The sequence below is a fragment of the Peromyscus maniculatus genome, chromosome 11 (assembly GCF_049852395.1).
Source record: "Peromyscus maniculatus bairdii isolate BWxNUB_F1_BW_parent chromosome 11, HU_Pman_BW_mat_3.1, whole genome shotgun sequence".
NCBI lineage: Eukaryota > Metazoa > Chordata > Mammalia > Rodentia > Cricetidae > Peromyscus > Peromyscus maniculatus.
In genome coordinates this window covers 86,217,254-86,235,252 of record NC_134862.1, presented here as the reverse complement: position 1 = coordinate 86,235,252, position 17,999 = coordinate 86,217,254, and positions in this window count along the sequence as shown.

The following is a 17,999-nucleotide window of genomic DNA, read 5'->3' as shown; positions in this document are numbered from 1 at the left end:
AGAAACAAATATGGACCCACATTCTCATGGGTCCTGTAGAATTTCTGCTGTGTGCTGGGTACCAACCACACACGGATTAACATCACCCCTTTTATTTATTATGTATAAATGTCATCATGAGTCTTATTTCAGTGGCTAATATATTGATGTCTGATAAATGCGTAGCAATCCCAACCATCATAAAAAAAATCTTTTCATTAAAATCTTTGGTGATAAAGAAATTCTAAACCTTTAACACAGAATTCTTGATACCTACCAGATTCAACCTAGTCTCTGTAATAAGAGCAGACAGAAGGTTAAATCTCACTCCAGAATTTCCTTTGCCCTTAGCGATCACATGCAATTCAGGAAGTTACTTCCTTTACAAAGAACCAGCATTTATGCTCAAGACTAAAATGATTATTTTTAAAGAACCCATTTTACAATGCAAATGTGTATCTAAATTAAACTCAGTAAAAAAAAATAAGCATCTTAAATTGAATCTACAGTAATGACTTTATGGGAGACAATAGGGAAAGTGGTTCTTCAGTATGAACTCAGGGAAAATAGATTTTATATCCCTCTTTGGGACTTTTTTTCCGGGTATGTTAATGTCTGGCACAGCTTGTACTGAGAACCCATTGCTCAGAAGTTACTTTGTAGCATTGAGGCTGTTCAACCGGATCTTGTCTGTAGGAAACATTGGGTAAAAAATAACAAGCAATCCGGTTTGGTGGTCAAGGGCAGCTGGCACTCCCAGCACTCAGGAGATGGGCTGGAGAATCAAAGTTCAAGGCTAGCAAGGTCTACATAGTGAGTTCCAGGTCAGCCAGGACTAAGCAGAGACCCTGTCTAAAACAACGGAACAAATAAACCCAACTGACAGCCAGTCTACAATGCCAAGCCATGCCTTAGCACTTGGAATAGGGGACAGTCACAGAGACACCAGCTCCCTAAGACACAACAGCCAGCCACAGAGACCAGGGCACAATGACACACAACAGGACATTTAGACAGAGACAAATGCAGGCTGAAGAGGACAGCGGCCAGAGGCACTAGCCTCTCAGAGTGGGAGGGAGGGCTTTCGAGAAGAGTGAGGAGATGGTGACTGGAGGTTGACCGAAGAGATGGAGAAATGGCAGGCCCCCAAGGGAAGCAGGAAGTGGTCCTTGCATGGTGGAGAAGGAGCACAGAGAAGCAATGGCCACAGCAACATATATAAAGCGGACATCAACCTTCCTTCCAGGGCTCTGCTCATCACCACCACTAATTTTTTTTTTCAACCCTTGTCTGCTAATTGCCTTTAAAAATGCTTTGTGAAGTTGCTAGCTCCACCCCCTCCACCACCACCTCCCCACACACAAAAAGACTAGAATGCACTTTGTATTGAACATTTCCTAGGCACAAAGTATGTCTGTGTTGGTTCGCACACACTTGTATGCCTTGCCCATTTGTTACGTTGATTTTCCTGATGAGATCTGCTTAGTACCATCTAGAATTTCTTAAGATGGGTTCATTGTTGCTTTAGCACACTGATTTTTGCTTTAGATTTAGCCTACGGGGAAAATGTGGGCCCATGTTTGACTTTTCAATGAGAAATATGAACTTCCTTTTTGTTTTTGTTTTTTGAGACAAAGTTTCTCTGTATAATAGTTCTAGCTGTCCTGGAACTAGCTTTGTAGACCAGGCTGGCCTTGAACTCACAGAGATCCACCTGCTTCTGCCTCCCGAGTGCTGGGATTAAAGGCATTTACCACCACGCCCAGCTGAACTTTTTTTTTTTTTAAACATAACTAACCATACTTTAAAATAAATTCATTAATTTGACCGTCACTGAATCACTATGATACAGGGTCTGGAACTAGGGATATTGTTGTAATTGTTCAACGTCAGTTGCTGAGCAAAAGACAGAAATAGTGTCTACCCATCTGCATTCCAAACAGGGTAGGAAGGCTCTCTCTCTGGTCTGCTTTATTTTGATCCTTCATGGACTCAAACAGGCAGAGAAGAAAAAAACTTAAAGATACATTCCAAAGTTATTGATCGAGCGCTTGCAATAAGCCAGAGAAACAAATATGGACCCACATTCTCATGGGTCCTGTAGAATTTCTGCTGTGTGCTAGGCAGTACATTTGACCCAAGGGTTCATCCTAGGTGCATAAATCAGCTTTCGAAAGAAATAAGTCTGTAGAGGCTAAAGCAGTGGTTCTCAACCTGTGGGCCATGACCCCCTTGGGGATTAAAAGACTCTTATATGGGGGCCACCTTGGACCATCAGAAAACACAGATATTTACATTACAATTCATATTACTAGCAAAATTACAGTTATTACGTAGCAATGAAAGTAATTTTATGATTGGGGGTCACCACAACGTGAGGAACAGTATAAAAAGGTCATAGCATTGGGAAGGTCGAGGACCACTGGGCCAGAGCCATGGCTCAGTAGTTAAGACCTCCTATTGCTCTTCTGGAGGACTGCCTCTCCAGCTCCACAGAATCTGCTGTTCTCTTCTTGCCTCTGAGGTCACCTGTCCTCAGAGACACACAGCCATGCGCACGGCCCCCTCCACATACACACAAACACATAATAAAAAAAAATCAAATATGTCTTTAAATATTTTAAAAATAAAGAATGTTGAACTACTCTGTTAACAATCCAGGAAATTTGTACAGCCTCGGATACTTTTCCACTTTTTATTTTCATTTGGTTCTGTTTTCAGTGCTAAGGCGTGTGCAAGCTAAGCTGTGCTCTACTCTAGACCCACACTCCACGTCCGGGGGCTGTGCTCTGCTACAGACCCACACTCCACCTCCAGTGGTTCATTTTCTCCATTGTCTTCTTTGTAGGATTTTTTTTACGGTTTGAACATTTGTGCCCTTAGCATGTAGGATGCAACTTGACATGCAATAAGCATTCAAGAAATATTTTCAAGAAGAGGGGAAAAAAGAACACACGGAAAATAAACCTTTTCATTTGTCTGGAAGCTTCAGGGAAAAGTAGTGTTTACACAGCCGGAACTTCCCCCAAAGTGCAGAAGTTGGGACAGGGTGAGAAGCAGAACTTTCTTTGTAAAATATGTATCCAATCTCTTTCCCTCCCTCCCTCCCTTTCTCCCTCCTTTTATCCACCAGGGTTTTACTCTGTGGCCTCAGCCTCCCAAGTGCTAAAATTACAGGCATTCTTGACCTCACCCAGCCAATTTGCATTCTTGGAAACAACAACAACCACCTGAATTCTGGAGGGGTGATTGGGGACAGGAGGAGTTGGAGGGGGAGGGAGGAGTGTTCTCATTCATGTATGAAATTCTCAAATTAAAAAATATATATATATATATATATATATATTATTGTGTGTATGAAGTGTGTGCATGCTATGTGGGTGTGTGCATGCCATGTGGGTTTGTGCATGCCATGTGGGTGTGTGCATGCCATGTGGGTATGTGCACGCCACAGAACAACTTCATGAAGTGGGTTGTCTTCTTCCTTTTTTGAGACAGGGTTTCTTCTTGTATCCTTGGCTGTTCTGGAACTAGCTTGGTAGATCAGACTGACTTCAAACTCACAGAGATCCACCTGCCTCTGCCTGGGATTAAAGGTGTGTGTCACCACTGCTGGCCTCTTCCGTTTCTAGAAGCATTCTGGAGCTTGAACTCAGGCTACCAGGCCAGCAGCCCCTTTACCCACTGAGCGATCCCGATGACCCTCCGGTTTGCTTTCGTGAGTGGACTGTAATCCAACAGAGAAACCCCCCTGTGCGTATGGCAGAGGTGTGCAGGATCTTAGCATCCCTACGTAATAGGAACGTAGTTCAAGGGCTCAGGAGGCCCAGGCAGGAAGACACTTAAGCTCGTTCAGGTGTTTGGAGGTCAGTCTAGGCAAATTAGTTAAGACTCCCAAGGGGGAAAATCCTTTCTCTTTATAGATGAGTTAGCTCTCAGAACTTAGAGGTGTAAGGGTGTTCTTTCCATCACCTGGAGATTGTCCAAAGTAAGTGACTTTCCAAGATCCTAAATCAAATCGGTGCTCCTGAGAGCTGGCCCATCATCATCACTTGTCATTCCATGTAGGACATCGGGAAATGAAAAGAACCCCCCCCACCACCACCACCACGGTAGTCCCGTCCATCAGGGGAGGCCAATGCCCAAGGCTTTTCCTGGCCAACAGAGTGGGACTCTGTTTCTTTACAAAAAAAAAAAAAAAAAAAAAAAAAAAAAACAAAAAAAAAAAAACAAGCACATAAAAACCATTATTTTTTTTAAAACCAGAATCAGCTGTACTTTATAAAGAAATCATCTATCGAGTTCCTATATTTAAGGGAAAAGCTCACAATCTGTGGTGATATATTGTGGACCCTAATAAACTTTGCCTAAAGATCAGACAAAGGAACATACCACCTCTTACCTCTAAGACTCCTCAGCTTGAAAAGTCCTCTAGGTCCTGTTTCCTCATGCCTTATATACCTTTCTCCGCCCAGCCATCACTTCCTGGGATTGAAGGTGTGTGTTCTTCCCAGTGCTGGGATTAAAGGTGTGTGCCACCACTGCCTGACTCTGTTTCCCTCCTAGACTGAGTCAATCTCATGTTGTCCAGGGTGGCTTTGAATTCACAGAGATCCAAACGGACCTCTGCCTCCCGAGTGCTAGGATTAAAGGTATGTGCCACCACTGCCTGGCCTCTATGTTTAATCTAGTGGCTTGTTCTGTTTTCTGATCTTCAGGCAAAGTTTATTAGGGTACACAATATATCACCACAACAATCTCCATTGAACCAGACAGACAAGCTAAAAATATAATAGAATAAACAATTCCTGACTTCTCGGGTGAAAACATACACTGGCAGTGGATTGAAATAAAGATGTTTTCCTCTTTGTAGATGCTGCTGAGACCAGAGGGTCCTGAGACCAGAGAATGCAACATTGCAGAGGACTGGCTAAAAAAAACGCTATCTGGGTGCATCCTGTGACTACGAGAGATAAAAGATTATATTTTCATTTGCATGGTTTGCTGGCTTTTATTTGGCAGATATAATAACACAGGCTTCGCGGAGCCCATAAAACAAAGTGAGAACAGCGGCTCATTCGGTGGCAGAATGGAACGGTTATGGCTAAAGGGCTTACATAATTCATTTCAAACCCTTACGCCTGTATTTATTGTTGTTTAAATGAAAATTAAACTCTCACAGCCATAAGGAGGGATCTGGTCAGCAATGTGATTGAGACGCTTTCTTCTTGCGTAGCGTCTGAGATCAGCTGTCTGTGGTACTTAAAAACAGCCATGGAGCTAGAAGGAATACACTAGTCACCCATGCCTCCCATTCTGCTTTGCTAATCAGCTCAAGAACTCCTACCTAGGGTTAAAACAAGGCGCAAGAGAGGTCCTACACACTAGCTGTTGTGGAGTTGCTGGTTTGACTTGGAGCAATTGGTATTCGTGGCTAAGAGGCAATGTTTAACATCCACACAGAGTTAGCCTAGGGTAATACTCTAGGGGAATGCCACAGAAAGGCTGAGACTAAAGACACCAGCCCAACCATTTCACAGAAGTGGAGTGATTTTTAATATTATTAAAAGCTCTCCTATTACATCACACCTCTAAAATATTTTTAAATTCGTGACTTTAAATCACTTTATTTTCATAAGAGAGTAAACATTTTAACCTTGATTGTGAGCCCTTAAGACCATGGATTAGCTATTAAAGAAGAATTTGGGGCTTTGAAGAAACAAACTTGAAATATAAAATTTTAAATGAAAACCTACTGCCCTTCCCTCAGTTGCAGGCATTGAACCCAGGTCTTCACACAGACCAGGCAGGAGCTCAGGATAAAATTCGAAAATATCAAAATTCCAATACCAATTTAATTGAATTTCAATGGTATGGCTTACAGCAAGCATTTAAAATAACATTATAGTTTTACTTTCTTCATATTTCATGGAGGTAATCTGTAATACTACCATACAAGGCTATAACTTACAATAGTTAAAAATTGCAAGTCATTCAATATGCTAAAAAAGTTTAATATTTTTAGACCATTATAATACCTATAATCAAAATAGGCTTGAGGATATTAATTCTTCATTTTTATATTTTATGTATTTATTTCTCTTTTTGAAACAAAGTCTCATTATGTAGCCCTCATTTGCCTGGAACTCCCTATGTAGGCCAGGCTGGCCTTGAACTCACAGAACTCCGACTGCCTCTGCCTCCCAATCACAGAGATTCAAGTTATATGCCACTACACCTGGCCCAACTCTTTTTTGGTTTTGTTTTGTTTTGTTGGTTTTTTGAGACAGGGTTTCTCCGTGTAACAGTCCTGACTGTCCTGGAACTTCCTTTGTAGACTGGTCTGGTCTTGAGTTCACAGAGACCTTCCTGCCTGTGCTGAGATTAGAGGTGTGTGCCACCATGCCTGGCTTCTTCATCATTTTTAATGACAGTATTTTTTGTCTGTGCAAGTCGAGTTAAAGTCATAATGGTTTATTTACTTAAGAAAGTCAACCAAATAACGCAGCCTGAGTTTTCCGCCAGTGCTGTTTTCGAGGCTGGGCTGTCACTCTTGGTTTGAGAGCTGCTGCATTCTCTTTAGGTAAATCAGTATGGATGTGCAAGTCATCGGCTTGAACTTTCCAAATTTGAAGACTTTATGCCATGTAGGCAGTTACTATCTATATACAGAGACCAATTTAGAGAGAAAGATAAATACAAAAGAGAAAGTTATTTTAAGCCACTATTAAGAGTAAGTAAATAATTCATTTTCTAAGTAATGAGATAATTGACGGATTTCATTGTCCTTTGGTAGTAAGCCCAAGCAGAGTGTGTGTGTGTGTGTGTGTGTGTGTGTGTGTGTGTGTGTGTGTGTGTGTGCGCGCGTGCGCATGCACACACACACACATAGCTTTAATTGTATATTCTTCTAGTTTAATAGGACTCAACTAAGAGAGAAAAAAACCCACAAAAAATATTAAAAGCAAGAAGAATATTTTGCCTTTGAGTTTAAGACCAAAATGTTACTGCCTTGCAAATACTGTAGCCTTGCGCATTTCCTCTCCTTGGGAAGATGTTTCTTTGGTAATTCATAGTCACTTTTCAATCAGCTGCCCATGATGGCTTCCCAGTGGCTGCAAGAAAATCTGAGAATTAGACAGAAAAGGTAATTTAACCCTGATTAGAGGAGAATTTCAGAAAGAGAAGGTCAAAAGGAGGAAAAGCAGATGGGGAGAACCAAATAAGATTAGGCAACATTCTAGAAACAGCAGTTTTACCAGTTTTCAGTTACTTCCTTTTTCACCAATACACATGCATATACACAGGCATACACACACACACACACACACACACACACACACACACACACACATTGCATCTTAGGGGACGGAACTGAACACCTTGTGAATTTGAGGTAAGTGCTCTACCTAAAACTAAGTTACAGTTTCAGTCCCCACAATCTTCCTTTTTTTTTTCTTTTTAAATGAGAAATAATGTGTTTTAACGCGTTACTTTTAGAAAATTTCCCTTCACTAAACTACAAACAAGGGACCTGCTATGGGCAAACCTGAGTATCCAATACCTACTACCATATTGATCCTAAGATGGAAGGCACTGCCCTGTAATTGGGATTATCACTCTGCTAGGAGGTGTGCAAGCTGTTGAAGCAGGAAGACCTTTTAAAATAAGAGGATCTTGTGAGAAAAGTTTTATTTTCTTTGAAAGACGCTGAAGCCTGAAGAAGCATCCCTTTCACCAGGGCCTCCCGTCAATGAGAGTGGATGTTCATTTGCCCAAAATGGCAACACCCAGATCCCATTTTCCCAAATGGTTTGCATGTTTCCTACCTCCATGCCATGTGCCTCAAACCTCACCTCCACCCCAAATGTTTTTCTTCATGTTGTTTTTTTACACTGGAGCTCTCACGGCGTAGTATTATTATTTTTAGGGTTGCAATCTCCCATAGTCCTTATTTTCACTCGAAATTACAATACAGGGGACTCTGGCCAATGCTATGCAGATGGCCAAATAGATAATAAAGACTCGGTTCATGAATAATACCCACTCAGAAAGAGGACAAAAGCAACAGGAAAAAAGAGCCCAAATTGGACAAAATGTGCATGCTATATTTAAAAAAAACCACACAGGCGATCATTGTCAGAGATCATTAAGGGTGCCCTGTAGTTTTAATTATATGCCAGTGGCACCAATTTGATGTGACTGTTTGCTCCTGTAGTCAATAAAAAAAGTCATAACTGCCATCAAATTTAAATTTAATTTATTTTCTACACAGCCCTTTCTGTTTTCCTTGTTTTTTTTTTCTTTTATAACATTAACACTTTTTTTTGTTAAAAAATGTGTGAAAGATTAATTTGTAGAACGAGGGAGCTGAGGGTTGCACAAAGGACAGATGGAGTGGGTGGGACATGACAGTTTGTGTCTGTGGCATCATTTTGTTGTTGCTATTGCAAAGGAAATGGAGCTTACCGCTACCACGGTCCTTTCTTGGGGGGGGGGAAATTGGGGGGGAGCTCAGAGAAGGTGTGCTACCTGCTGGCCCCTGCTGTCCGAGGCCACAGACTCCCTACCCCCTGCGTTACCAGCCTGTTCATGAGCGTTGCCTGCCCGAGTGCACTTTCGTTGCACAACTGAGATTCACATAGAATCCCACCCAACTTTTGTATAAAGCAGACCGAAGCATCGCTGCTAGGTGAATATGCTGCAATAAATCCATGACTTAGCTCCTCTGGATGCTGTATCGTAAAGCCAAGTGCACACAGGTCTGGTGGTGGTGGTGGTGGTGGGATTATTCTTTAAACATAAATGTTTGGGGCAGAAGTCAAGAATTTTACCTCATGTTGAAGGGGGTCTTTTTTTTTAAATGTCAAAAATCACAGTGTAAAACTTTCAACTTGATGATTTTTTTTTTTTGCCTTGAAACAGCTCTAATTTATACGTAAGTGTTGTGGGAGCTCAGTATTGTAAAGTTTCTTATTGGAGAAGGCAATTACCAGAGCAAAATCACTGTCATACGGCACACACAGACACTCTGAGAAAAAGTAAAACTTGGAGAAGGAGGAAGAGGGGAATTCAGGACAGCATGTGGGAGGGGAGAGGGGAGTTCTTTTTATGCACAAAGAGATCCATTAACAAAATCTTTATCTGTTTCCTTCCCCTTGTGAACTGAACCAACTTGCAGTGCCCAGAATATGCGAACGTGATTGCAAATAAATGGCTCGGGTGGAGCGGAGGAAATGAGCGAGCGCATGCCGATAAAGACCGGCATTTGATTCCGTGACAAGAGAAAATTTACATGGAGGAAAACCTCCCCAACATCTTTGCCTCGAAGGTTCCCATCTGCCTTTTCGAGGCAAGGCAGGGCAAGGTGGTCCACCAACGGATGTCAGCCGCGCCAACCGAACCCCCCAGTGCTAATTCTGCACTCCCCAGGCCGCGGCAGCGGATGACCGCTGCTCCTATGGATAGGGGATTTGAGATTCAGGTCATTGTGTATCCTCATGCCATTTTTCCAACTAGAGAGTAGGCTGTACTCGAATCGGAGTATAATCTAAGTGACATGGCCGGGGTCTGCAAATGTGCCTCGTCTACAAGACCCCTCTGCTCAGATCATGGGATGGTGTGGAGGCCATAGGAAAGCAGTGTGGGGCCTACCACCTGCGTCTAACATCAGGCTGGCTGCCTCGCTGCACCCCAGTGACCAGTACACCCACTCTGTTTCTGTTTTTGTAAAAGCAGTCATGACATTAACAGCATGTGCCTTCAGTGGGAATTCAGACCCTATCTGGCAGGGAGTTCATTAGCTCTAGCTTGCAAAGAGAGTCAGGCTTTGGATGTCTCCAACACCCTATCCCTGAGGGCACGCAAGCCCCCAGATCTTCAGTATGAAACAGCTATTCTGTGTCATTAGGAAAAATATGGTGTTGAGAATAGATACAACTTTAAAAAAATACAGCAGTGTGATGCAGGCAGAGTGAAACTAATATTGTAGAAAATGGGGCGGCGGAGGGGTGGGTGGGGAGTCTGGTGTATATGCTCTGCACCAGTAAATTACAGTATACAGAAAAAAAACACAATGGTGTCCATTATCTAACGAATCTAAAAAGAGTTATTTGGTCTTTCTTCTCCCATACTTTCTCCTGGATTCTGTATGGTAGTTGGCATGACAGAAATGGAAAATACAGCATGTTTTTGTCCAACACATGCACAGACACAAACATGCTCAGGAGAGAGTAGCTACCCACAAATGAGTACCCCAATCTCAGCTCTAGCTTTGCTGGTAGTGAGACAATGGCAGCCTGTTGATATAATGCCTCTAGCTGCGTGTCGTTTTCTCTCTCCACAGCAATGAACGAAATGGAAAGTGGCCTCCTTCCTCCTTTCCTGTAAGATGCGTGTAAGTCTGTTCTTCGCTCTGGAGGATGGTTAATTCACTGACTACAGAGGGATTCTGATGGGCTAAGAATTGGATAGAAATGGCAGCCATCTGCATTCTGCCTTACTTCTTTTATGGTCCTGAGGATGGAAGCCAGATCCTCATTCATACTAAGCCAAGAGCTCTGCCATGGAGCTACCCCTCATCCTGCTTATTTTCTAAAATTATAAACAGGAAAATGTCCATATGTATATGTATACAGATGTATATCCAAAATAGAACTTTGTACAAGCTGCCTCTTCTGTACAATGATACATTTTCAGTGATTAACTTGAGTAAGTTTTTCTGGTCATTACCCTCATAGCAGTTATCTCTTCCTTAGTGATAAAACTCAAGTACATGATGCCCTCAAGTAAACTGTTTCCCAGCTTCCTTTGCAGCTAGATATCCATATGGCAAGCTCTGGGTGTGTAAGTGAAAGCATTTTGTGTCCTCATTAAAACATAGTCAATATACTTTTTGGTGTTTTGGGGTTTTATTGCTATATAATGTCTGAAATACAAGTGTTATGGATAGAGCTTAGGCTGATATAACGGACCCCAGTGATGAGATGTATGTATCTGTGATAGTTTATATTGAATGTAACTAGATGGGATATAGACTTACCTAGAAGAAAGCTTCTAGGCTTGCCTATGATGGATTTTCCAGATTAGATTAACTGAGGTGGAAAGAGCCACCTACTCTAGATGGCAACATTCCATGGGCTGAGGTCCTGGACTAAATAAAAAGAAGGCATTAAGTGGAAATTAAGGACTCATCACTCTGCTTTGACTGTGGATGCAATGCAGCCAGCTGCCTCAAGCTCCCTGTCATGGCTCCTCTACCAGGAAAGATTATGCCCTCAAACAGAGAACCAGAATACGCCCTTCCTTTCTTAATTACCTTCAGAAAAACTGTCCATCTCCTTTGAAACAAGGCCCCTCACTGGACTGGAGCTCACCAATTAGACTAGACTAGCTGGGCAGCAAGACCCAGGGATCCTCCTTTGCTGCCTCCCCGGTGTGGAGATTACAAGCGTAAACTACCATGGCCAGACTTTTCCATGGGTTCTGAGGATCAAACTCAAGTCCTCATGAGTGTGCAGCAAGCACTTTATCATCTGCACTGTCTCCTCAGCCACCAGTGCTGTGTTACATACTTGAAATTTGCTAAGAGAGTAGATCTGAAGTACTGTCAACACACACACACACACACACACACACACACACACACACACACACACAATACACTTACACACACACACTTATATACACACCTACTCACATACATATACTTATATACACACATACATATATCATACATGTATATACATACACATACATGCATACACACATGCATATATAAATGTAACTGTAAGAAGAAATAGACATGTTAATTAACCTGACTATGGTAATCATATCACTATGGAACAAATATAAACTTCACATTGCATTCTTTAAACATGTCCAATTTTTACTTTAAAATTAAATAACAAAGAAGTTAAATAAAGGCAAATATGTCAACTCAGCTCTAGGTGGATAGAGTATGGCCACGTTTGCTTTGCTTGTACTTTCATGTACTTTAAAATAAAAATAAAAGTTGTTGATCTGAAGAAAAAACATCAAGAAATCGTGTGTATCTTTTTTTTTGTTTTGTTTTGTTTTGTTTTGTTTTGTTTTGTTTTTTTGTTTTTCGAGACAGGGTTTCTCTGTGTAGATTTGCGCCTTTCCTGGAACTCACTTGGTAGCCCAGGCTGGCCTCGAACTCACAAAGATCCGCCTGCCTCTGCCTCCCGAGTGCTGGGATTAAAGGCGTGCGCCACCACCGCCCGGCGAAATCGTGTGTATCTTGCTGAAGTCTTGTTATTTGGCATTTCCTCACTTGCAGCCCAAAGTATTTCTGGCTGAGACTTTGTATGTAACTTCTACAACATAAGGGATGTCAGGGCACTTACCACCACAAGGTTGCCACCTTTAAGTGGCATGCATGTAAATACATCAGCATAACAAAGGGGACATTTAAAGGGAAAAATCTAATATTCTTTTGAAAACATGTGCTACATGTAAAAAAAAAAAATCAGCAAGGATATTGTGTGGGTGAACTTTCCATTGGTGTGACAGAGTCCCTGTCATCTCCAGCTTACAAAGAGCAAAGGTTTGTTCCAGTCAAAGCTTGACCTCTCACCTTTCAGGCAAGGCAGCACACCATGATAGGAATTGAGAGCACAGTGGGTAGGCTGCTCAACTCCTGGTAGCCTGGAAGCAAAGAGAGAGGATGAGAGGCTGGGATCCAGATATCCTTTCAAGATGCATGCCCCAATGACCCACCAGCGCCACACATCTCAAAGTCTCTATCAGCTCTTGATAGTACCTTCAGTTGGGTGACCTAGCCTTCCACACACAGACCTCTGGGGAACATTTAAGGTCCACACTACAACAGTAAATAAGGATAGCTATTGAAAAAACCCACCCCCAACCTCAGCGCTGCAACAGGCCAAGGCTAGTTTCTGAAGTTGCTGTCTGATGTGGGAGTCTCTGTCCCAGGCAGGTATTTGGGACTAAGACTTTCTATCTTGGCATTCAGACAGTTGTCCACATATGGCTTCCCAAGATCTCATAAAATGAATAAGTGTAAATGAATAAGATCACACACAAGAGGTTTTAATTGGGTCAGGCCTATAATGTCATCTTACACTCCTGCCAACCTTCCATAGGCCGGGACTTAGTCACAGGACCCCAAACTCACTATATGAGAACCTGAGAAATGTAGGTGCAGTGTGTTCCCAGAAGGAAGAAAGAAAACATAAGCCATAAACCATGTCTTACTCAGCAAAGAAGTGGGAAATGAGTTCCAGTAGCTCTGTTTTTAACTTTCTCTGTCTCTGTCTCTCTCTCTGTCTGTCTCTGTCTCTCTGTGTCTGTGTGCGTGTGTGTGTGTGTGTGTGTGTGTGTGTGTGTGTGTGTGTATGTGTGTGTGTGTGTGTGTGCAGGTGCACTCACCTGCGGGAAGACCAGTGATTGACACTGGGATGTCTCCCTCCATCCCCTCTCCATCTTAGTTTTGAGTTGGGGTCTCTCACTGAACTTGAAGCTTGCTCTTTCTCCTATGACTTAGCCTACAGGACCCACATGTTGCTGTCCCTTCCCTGCAGTGCTGGATTACAGGTACATGCCAACACACTTGGCTTTTTACGTGGGTGCTGGAGATCTGGACTCAGGTTCCCAAGCTTGCGCAGCAAGCATTTTACCCACTGAGCAGGAACTCCCCCCCCCACACACACACCCCACACACCCCCACCCCGCCCATCTAACCTCATTTCTAAAGGACCATGTGCTCAAAGGCACAGAGCATTATATCGTGACAAGACATTCTTGCCGGTCATCGTGATACTGAAACCTCTCAGACTCAAACATTTCTCTCTTTTGAAGTGAAAACTCACTATTTCTCAGAATGAACTGGGTAGATGGATGTGGCTTCAACCAGGGGACTGGGCAATGCTCTTCCCAGCCCTGGTATTGCTCTGACTCCTTGTTCATGTGCCTTTCCCACGATGAGGGAGAATTTTTTAAACTCCTATCGAAAGACGTTTAGACTTCAAAGAATCTTCCATGGGGCTTTGCACTGTCAAAAAATACATTTAAGTCGTGGTTGTTGAAGACAAGAATTCACCACCGAGGCAGCTAGGATGTTTAAATTTTCTCGTATTATCAGTGTTCTCTGCTTTACAGGCTATTGTGACTAAGTGATTTCTGGCTATACAAAATAAGATCAGTTAGGGTATTTTAGCAGTGTCAGAAATCCCCAAAATGGAAGGAGTGGAGGGAGGGAGGAAAGAGGAAGGGAGGCAAACAACGATGGGTGGATGGGTGGATGGATGGATGGACAAATAGATGGATGGATCAATCTCTATATTCCTTGAAGAATAAACCACGTTTTGTTGAATCACTGTTTCCATCCAATGTAGAACAATTATCAGAGAGTCCATTTGAGAAAATATGGTTGGAACCAAAAAAAAAAAAAAATCACAGCTATAACACAGAAAATAAACAAACAAATTCAAGAGGTATGGAGCCCAAGATTCCATTTCCACTTACTGAGTCTGTGGCCTGCATCATCAAAGCCGCTACACTCCGTCATCCTCTGTCAGGAGGTGTGATATAGTTTGGATACAGAGACTTCCCCCTAAAGAAGCCCGGCCTTCTTGTTGTAGCCTTGGCCCCTAGCTGATGGTGCTACCAGCAGCGGTAAAATCTCCGGGAGAGGAGTCTACTTGGAGGAAGTAGGCCTTCCAGGGTACAGGAATCCCAGCCTCTCTGCTCTTTCTGCTTCCTGGCTGCTGTAGGTGAGGGGTTTCCCCCACACACTCCCTGCTGTGATATGTTACCTCAGCTGAAATCACTGGGGTCAAATGATCATGAACCAAAATAAATCCTTCCTTTTTAAGCTGATTGTCTCAGGTATTTTTTCCCCCACAGCAATGGAAAGCTGACAAGACACCCGAACTTTAATAAAAATTGGTCTATCCAGAAGATATTCTTTCCCTTAGCAGTGTGACTTTTTGAAGCTCAGCTTCCCTCTAGAGGGTTGAGGTTTATGAGATAATACTACCTGATTTGTTTGTTGATTGTCTAAACAAATTTTAAAACAAGTTTTAATGCCTTGGTCCCCCTGCCTCTGGAAGTACAAAATGAGTTTGAAATATTTGTGTTAACTAGAGAAATCTGAGGTACTGCTGTTTATATAAGGCACAAGACACACTGTACAAAAATACTTTCATAAAACCAGAAAGAGTTTCAGGCTAAAAATAAAAACACTTTCAGTATATTTGTGTATATTTCAAGGGACCCATTTTTGGATTATGGGGACCACCTGTATAACAAGGCTGGCATACAATGAAGACTCAATCATTTTTGAATGCTGAGTGTTACTAACTAGGACCCCAGGGGAGTGAAAGAAGAACAGAGATGAGTCTTGGGTGGTGTTTGTCCTCAGTTAACAGTGAGAGGATGTTTGCACTTGCTTGGGCCTGCAGACCCAAGAAGTCCACCTGGCCAAAGGAACTCCTGCATCTCCAAGAGGATGGAGGAATGCTTCCGACATATGGTGTGACTATTCCACGTCTCATACTACAAGGAAACCACCTAGTTAGTATCTTGCCAGCTTTGTGGATTAGAGGAGGAGGAAGAGGAGGGAGAGGAGAGGAGGAAGGGGAAGGGGAGGAGGGGGAAGAGGAGAAAGAGGCAGAAGGGGAGAAGAGGATGGGGGGAAGGGAAGGAGGGGGGAGGAAGAAAGGAGGGAGAGGAGGGAGGGAGGAAAGGAAGGAGGAGGGAAGGAGAGGGGGGGAGGGGGGAGGGGAAGAGGAGGGCTTTTTCTGGCTGCCTGACCATGTCTCTGATCTATAAGAAAACCACAGGGAATTCTCCAGCCTCCTTCTGTACTGTGGTATGGAACCAGAACCAGCCCAGTCACTTGTTCAATGACATGTTCAGGCTTGGAGATATGACAGTGGACCTATGTCACTTAGATCACAGCCTAGAACGTTTAGCAGAACCATCTGGGGACTGTCTACCTTACCTCGGACTTAAGTGAATCCAAATTAACTGAACTCAGGGCCAGGATCTGGACAGGGTCTAAGGGTGTGTGCCTTCAAATAAGTCTCTGTTGAGTCTACTACTCACTAGCAGTCAAGAGAACCCCTGCCCTGGAATGGTTTGTGCTGGTAGTTGAACAAAATGCATTGAACTTGCACTGAACGCTGCTATCAAGGTCCTCAGTCACTAGCTCAGTGTGCTATGATTTGGATCTTAAATGTCCCGTGAAGACTATTGTTAGAAGATGGCGAACCCTTAGGAGAGGGGGTCCTGGTGAGAGAAAGTTTAGTCACTAGGCGGATGCCCTTGCAAAGGATTCTGGGATCCTAACAGCTTTCCTTCTTGTCTTCACATCTTGGCCAGCACACACCCTCGCCATGCTGTACTGTGCAGCTGCAGGTCCAAAGCCATGGGGCCGAGTGGCCGCAGGCTGAAACCTTTGAAACCATGTCGTGAGCCAAAAGAAGCCTTTTGTCCTTTTAAGTTGATGACCTCGGGTATTTTGCTGCAGCATCAAAAAAACTGGCTAATGGACTATGAAAGGACCCAGCCAGTGTACTCACTTGCCAGTGGCTGAGTGATCTCAAGTAAAATACTACCTTACAGAAGTCTGTCCCCACCTCGGAATAGGAGGTACAGTCCTGGTGTCTTTAAAATGCGCCATCGTACTTAACAACACAGCCAATTCCTAAGCACTTGGCCCGAGTTCCTGTGAACATATGAGCACTCAGAAAAAGAAAGATCGAATAATTGCCAGTGGACGATTAACAATCAGAAAATGGTACCCAACAGCCAGGATACCTACTTAACACCATTAAAAGGATTAATGCATTTCTTGGTAAATAAGTGACTAGAGTATGATGAGATAGGATTAATGTTTCTTTTCATTTAGGAAACCCAAAAAGTAGATCCTATTCAGTTTGGAACAACCTGGTCTATAACCAAAGATGTTTATAAAGAGACTGTCAAATCGAATTCCGAACTGCAGCTTTGAGGCTATTAGACAATGCGAAATGGAATTGTCATGTTTTAAGCCCCTTTCTTATGACTAATGCTCTGAAGTCTGCAGATGGGAGTGCTACTTGGGATTAATGTTCTTTGGTATTTTTTATTTGGCCTGCTGTCTTTCTACGATACTAATCTCCATCTACTGAGTCTTTAGGTACAAATCAGTCAAACAAGAATGAACATAGCCTTTTGGTCTAGTTTGCTTTAATGTAATAGCCAGAATGGAGCATGCCTTTTTCCCTTCAGGAGTTTATAAATAGCCTATATAAAACCAACCACTACCTTTTCATACACACCCGGCTCATTATTGAAAAATTATACTTCTTCTCACCTCCAGGCCTTACCACAGCAAAATGTAAGTTTTTGCACTTCAATATTCATGGCAGGAAAAACCAGCAAATACTAATGTTCAAACCCCAAGGGGGCAGCCTGCACACAGATGAAAATATGACTGAGCATGCACCAAGTTTTTCTTGCATGGCACCAAGCTCAGAGGAGAAAACCAAAGTCAAAAGATTTACCCTGAGAAGTAAAAGAAATGTGTCCTCCCCAGTATTCCAGTTATTAGGTAACTAAGGGCTAAAGAGTCTACAGAAATCTCAACATTGTCTCAAGCCTCACCAGAGGATTAACAGCACAGCAAACACACACATTTCTAGCTTGATCCCCATTTCCTTAGTAATAAATATCACCAACTTTGCCATCTGATGTCCCAGTAGCAGGCAAAACAAATTATTTTTGGGAGTCTGGCCAAACAGCATTTACTCATTCATGATGGTGTGGTCTAAGAAGCCCAAAGCCAAAAACACCAAGAAAGGCCATTGTCAGGGCTATGGTTGCAGAACCAAGACACTTTGTAAGGGAAGTGCCATCACCAGAGACCTAGAAGAGGGATGATGTGTGGGTACCACGAGTCTATCAGGATTATTTATGAGAGAAATAGGCAGACACATGCAAAGCAACGCATCCACATGGTGGCAGGGGATTTGACATTCAAAGGGCTGTTT